Source organism: Pseudorasbora parva, chromosome 1 (assembly GCF_024679245.1).
Source record: "Pseudorasbora parva isolate DD20220531a chromosome 1, ASM2467924v1, whole genome shotgun sequence".
In the NCBI taxonomy this organism is placed as follows: domain Eukaryota; kingdom Metazoa; phylum Chordata; class Actinopteri; order Cypriniformes; family Gobionidae; genus Pseudorasbora; species Pseudorasbora parva.
Window position 1 is genome coordinate 59755687 of NC_090172.1, and position 5702 is coordinate 59761388.

General features: G+C 43.0%; 1 protein-coding gene across 2 annotated transcripts in view; it reads left to right on the top strand.

Moving 5' to 3' along the window:
* Window positions 1-514: 514 nt before the first annotated feature.
* The window catches only part of nlgn2a (neuroligin 2a), a 483615-nt gene continuing 478427 nt past the window's right edge, over window positions 515-5702 (top strand). For both annotated transcript variants that reach the window (XM_067447029.1, XM_067447036.1), the window contains exon 1: window positions 515-1123. The gene's annotated coding sequence lies outside the window, so the exon portion shown is untranslated. The remainder of the gene's footprint in view (window positions 1124-5702) is intronic.

Sequence of the window (5702 nt, forward strand, 5' to 3'; positions counted from 1 at the left end):
CCAAATGGCACAGTTTAGGCGACAGAAGATCCACATGAAACGTCTCTATACTGATAACAAACAAATACAAACTCAAAAATGATATAAAAAGAAGATCCCTGTCATCCAGCGGCTTAGATCTGGTGATGGTGAACACTTTAACATTGTGTTCTGTCACTTTAACATGCCCTGACGTCATTCTGATGCAGAACCGAGGATGACCTCGTGCGCGAGGAAGGAGAGAAATCAAACGCATTATATCATATATATATTTAATTCAGCCTTGGTTTTTTGGCAGCACTACGGCCGTCGACACGCCGGGCTCTGTTAGCATTGTGTCCGGCTGAGCTGCATCGCATAGGAATGCAGTGGGGATGCTGAGAGGCCGGCGCGTGGAATGCGCGCGCGCGTTGTCACAGCGACAGCGCAGCTTGGATACAGAGCGTCACAGAAAGCGTGAACGCGCACGAGAGAGAGAGAGAGAGAGAGAGAGAGAGAGAGAGAGAGAGAGAGAGAGAGAGAGAGAGAGAGAGAGAGAGAGAGAGAGAGATTTGGGCAATCAAAAACCTCACAGCATCTCTTCCATTGCCTTAGCTCCCGGGATCACGGGAAACCGACACAGCGGAGCCGGTGAGCACCGTGGCCGCCTTCAGTAGCTGGAATCAGACGCTCGAGATGCCGATTGAATAAACTCGAGACTTCGCTGTCAAAGTCATTGCGTTAAATCGGTGTTTGTTTGACGGAAGATATCAGATAGCGTCAAATAGGAATGAGAGTCTAGAGGGGAAAACAGGTCATAGAAGTGAAATCGTGCTTATTTATTTTTATTTTTTTCTCTCTCCATATGCGCTATGATGGGAGAAGCTGACTGACGCTTTCCAACGAGACTTCAGACGTTCCGTTGATCGAGCGACGCGCGTGCACAACTCCTCACTTTTCGAAATCGTTTCATTATGTCGGGGTGTTGTCGGGAGAAACCGTGAAACATCCGCCGCTGTTCTCGGACAACGGAGAGCCCCGTGGTTTATCCCGAGCTCAGGCTGATGGAATTGCGCTGAGCGAGGACTGAGAAAACAGGGAAATACCCACAGATCTCCAATACTCGCAGACCTCGGATTTCTGCCCGCGGCTCATTCCCAGACAGGTAAAGGGATTTCTATGGATAATGTATTAAAAATGCAACTCTGAGTCTCTGACTATGTGTTAGCCTGTCTTGTGGTCAGTTGGACTAAATCAAGGGAATAATATGGGCACTTTTTGCTGTTTAAACTGTGTGGTGCTGCAACCTGTTCAGGATCCTCCGAAACGCAGACGCTTCTTCCCCGCGCGTTTCAATTGGGGCATAACGGGCACGCGCGGATGCTGCTGTCGCGTGCATGATTGTGTGTGTCGGCATATAAAGGCGCATATTGACCCATTTTAATACGCATTAATCATGATTTCATATTTTCTTTCCTTATTGGCCAAAACAGATCCATTTTTGTGTCTATCCTTATTCCCCACTGTAATGCCAGAAACCAGGCAGTGTTGTCACACATTAGCTTATTTTTATTTTTTTATTGTTTTGCATTATGTCTGAAACTTTGATATAATATTCGCAAACTTAGACGAGCAAAGATATCGAAGAGTACAATGAATGTCAAGAAGCATACCAACCCCACTGAGTCATAACACCATCAAAAACATGCACTTATGCCATGGCCACACATCTGGGGTCAAATGTACTCATTATGTTCATATTATTCATTAATTTGTAGTATGCCATCATCAGATTAAAAACAGGATCGATCTATCTATCTATCTATCTATCTATCTATCTATCTATCTATCTATCTATCTATCTATCTATCTATCTATCTATCTATCTATCTATCTATCTATCTATATATATATTTATATATATGGGAACTTTGTATTTTCTTATAACTCAAAAATGGTCCTTTATATTTGTACACAGAGACATATTTTCCTGTTTTGGGGAGGATGTGATCTTATATATGTCATCCCATCTAGTCCATGTATAATTTGTTAAATTGATGGCGTTACAGCACAGCCTGGTCTCCTCTACACGTATTTGAAATATTACAGATATATTGTCTCATTTCTTTTCTTATATTTGAAAGTGCTTTGACGTCATAAAGCGTGAAAATGAGATTATCAAAGAATCACTCCGGCCCCTAGCATCCGTCCCTGTCCTGCTGCAACACACACACACACACACACTCTCACACACACACACTTACACTCTCACACAGGAACATAAACCTATCACCGTATATCAAAGACAAGTAATCGCTGGTTCACTGATGGGCCGAACATCTGATGGGAGGAGAGGTCGAAGCAGGAGCAGCAGTTACCACACACACACACACACATACACACACACATAGTCTGAAAGAATGGGCCACATTTATATGCTATCCTAGTATGGCCATCCAAACCTAGTGGATAGCAGAACTGAGAAGAGACAGAAGCGCTCTGTTCTTTTAGCAGGCAATGCTGAGCTCTCGCTCTTTCTCTCTGGCCCAAATGGCAGATATGGGGCTCACTGTGTCATTTGGGAGCAGTGTAATGGATGGGAGCAACTGTGTGACTGTCCTTGTGTTGAACTGATTGGCTACTGTAGATGTTCATTTTCCTGCTTGCTGCAAAACTGTGTGTAGCTTATACCGAACACTCCCCAATTGTGCTTATTGATATAATGTCATAACTATTACATTGTTGTACTTTTTTGTAAGATTTTCACTTGATATTGGAACATGGCTGTGGCGATTTGCTCCCGTTCATAGCCTCAGTGAAGCACTGATGTTGGGCAGGGTTCCCATTCATCCTAAAGGTCTTTAGGGTTCAAGTGTGGGGGCTTGAACATCCTCATGCAGGCTAAAACATTCTTTAAAGCTTCACTATGTAATTTTTCTGTCTGCTAAAGGTCGCCAATTCAAAACAAAGGCGTATTATGATGATGCCAAGTTTGAGCAGAATCTTGGGACGTGTTCTTCACCTTACAGCCGATGGGAAAGAATCGGGATCGGACTCGGGCAGAACTCATGTTGATGGATGAGATTATTAACGTTACTGTAGTGTGAAGCAGAGCAGGACCGAGTGTTGAGGAGCTGAGCAAGGCCGCTGGAGCGATTGTTACACAAACACACGCCTCGCGAGCAGCGGGACTTTTATTATGACGGGACATTTTATATTTTTCCACTTGGTCAGCTTTTGAGATATCTTGGTCTAAAATTTCATTTTTATGCAGATGATACTGGCAACACTGCCCTCACTCATAACGCGCGCTCAAGCCCCGTTCCCTGCGCTAGCTTCTCTCAGCGACATGAGTTGCAAACACTCATGGCATGAGGGGGTTTAAATGACTAAGTAATCATTCAGAAATCTTGAATTTTTATTTCAAACTCTGGCTACTACATGATCATAATAGCACAGAAGTAATAAGATACTCAATATATTGACCCGCATTCTGTTTACTACTAGCGCTGTGCACGTTTTAGATCACGTTAAATGCAAACAAACGCACCAGAGTTCGATAGAATTAAGTTGATTGTGAAACCAGTACAGGCCATCGCTGCTGAAGCTATCAAGCCGCAATGATTTCCCGAGAATGAATGCCTGCGAATCTTTTGAGTCGTCTTGTAGCGGTTCTTCAAGTGCAACGTATATTCCCATCCAATTAGATTGAATTCAGTATTGATGATGCAAAAATTAATAATGTTAACTCTACTGAAATTATTTGAAACTAAAGTAATGAGCCAATTTTGTAAAATGTAAGGTGTAAATGCAGTAGACACAAAAATAAATAGTAAAGTAAGGTAAAAATATCTAAAAAATCCACTTAAGTACAGTAACAAAGTATTTGTACTTCGTTACTTCCCATCTCTGTCTGTCATCGTGTTAAACCCGCCAATAGCGCGCCAGGTGGATAAGCCGGTCTGTGATTGGTTCCTGCAAAAGTGTAACAGAAGCAGTAGAGATGAATGTAGAGGTTTGCAGGACGAAATCAAATCGCCGGAAGATCAGGCTGGGTTTACCCAAAAAATACAAACAATGTAAACAATATAACAAATGCATTTATGCGCCAATGAGTGTGCTGGTCTAAAAACGAGTGTGTTTAGGCGCATTGTTGGCCTGTTGCTATTTTTAAGCAACTAAAATAGACTAAGCCTGACAAGCCAGACCCACATCAAGATGTTTGGTCTGGAAACTCACCATTGACAGCTCAATCTGAGGGGCGGATAAACGGTCGTCTTTCAAACTCCCTCTGCACGCGATAGGATAGCGCTACACCAACCAGAGCAACGAAGGTGAAGCAGAGCTCGTTGACAGATTAAACATTCGCCGAATCCGGTCGGCAAAACTCAGAACACATCTTCCCTTTTTAAGAATGACTTCAGTGCCGTTCTTTGTTCTTTTCTCAGAGAAAAGCTTAACTCAAAGTCTTCCAGAGTCGCGGTCAAAGCTGATTCAAAAGACCGCCGTTCGCCAGTTTCTGTGTTTACTAGAAGCAGCAAACGCAACTCGGCCGTCGTCATTATGGCCCCGCCCACCGACTATACACGATGTGATTGGCCCGTCAAGAGTTTGGCGAATACAGCTCAGAAGTGAATAGAGAGTTGCTAGACGACACTCGCGGCAGATTAGATTTGCTGCCGCTAGGGTGCGTCTAGATTTCTAGGCTAATAGACTGCGCCATTGACCAACCAAAGCCTGGTCTAAAGTCAAAAGTGCAGTATTTTAAAGAGTGTTATTTAAAGCATGTTGTTATGCGCCTATAGGCGTGTGCACTGAGACTCTGATTGGTTTATTGCACGTTATGCCCAAAACACACCCATGATGACTCACTAAGAGAATAGGAGCCACCCTTTTGGACCATGTGCCCAACCATTTTTCCCATCGTTAAACTAGCAAAAGTGGATTCGGACACGCCCTAAGTTTAAATAGGGCCCAATGATTTGTAAGCCAGCGTTTGTGCATGAAGAAACCTCATAAGCTTCTAAGGCAGTTTAATGATCTACAGCAAAATAGAGCAAGCTTTGGTGAGAACTAAACAAACATTTAATTACTACATTAGTACTTTCTCGCTAGAAATTATATCAGAAGTGGAAAATGTTGATCAAAAACATACATTTACACACAAACTGACCAGGAAACGCAACTTTCGGACGCCATCTTTTCCCCCCAGCTCAACTGTCACAGAATTAAACGCACAGGATTGTGGGATATCAAAGGCAGTGAAGGATGCATCTAAGCTGCCTTCTAAACTGGATCAGATGAAGGTCTCTCAGGAGACAGGAAGTAAAGCTGGCATTAGATTCGGACGTGCTTTGATGCCTTCTTGAAATGTGTCCTCCGAAGGCAGCATTTTGCAGGTTTCGGACGCAGCCAACAACTGGTGGGAATGTGATAATATGTCGTGGCCACGAGATATTAATTTGTGGGAACGTCATATTAACTTGTAGGAGATCATATATTCGAGGTAACGACGATATGTCATGGCCTCGAGATCAAATGTTTGAGAGAACCATGTATTTTTCTTGTGGCCATGACTTCTTTATGTTGAGGGAACCATATATTTTTCTCATGGCCACGTGTTAAGAGAAACAACCTGCGCAGCCATAATTATCAGAAATATTTTAATGTGTTTGTTGATAATAACTGTACAAGTTCTTCCACACCAGACTCTGTAAACCATTTCTTTATGCTCATTGACATGC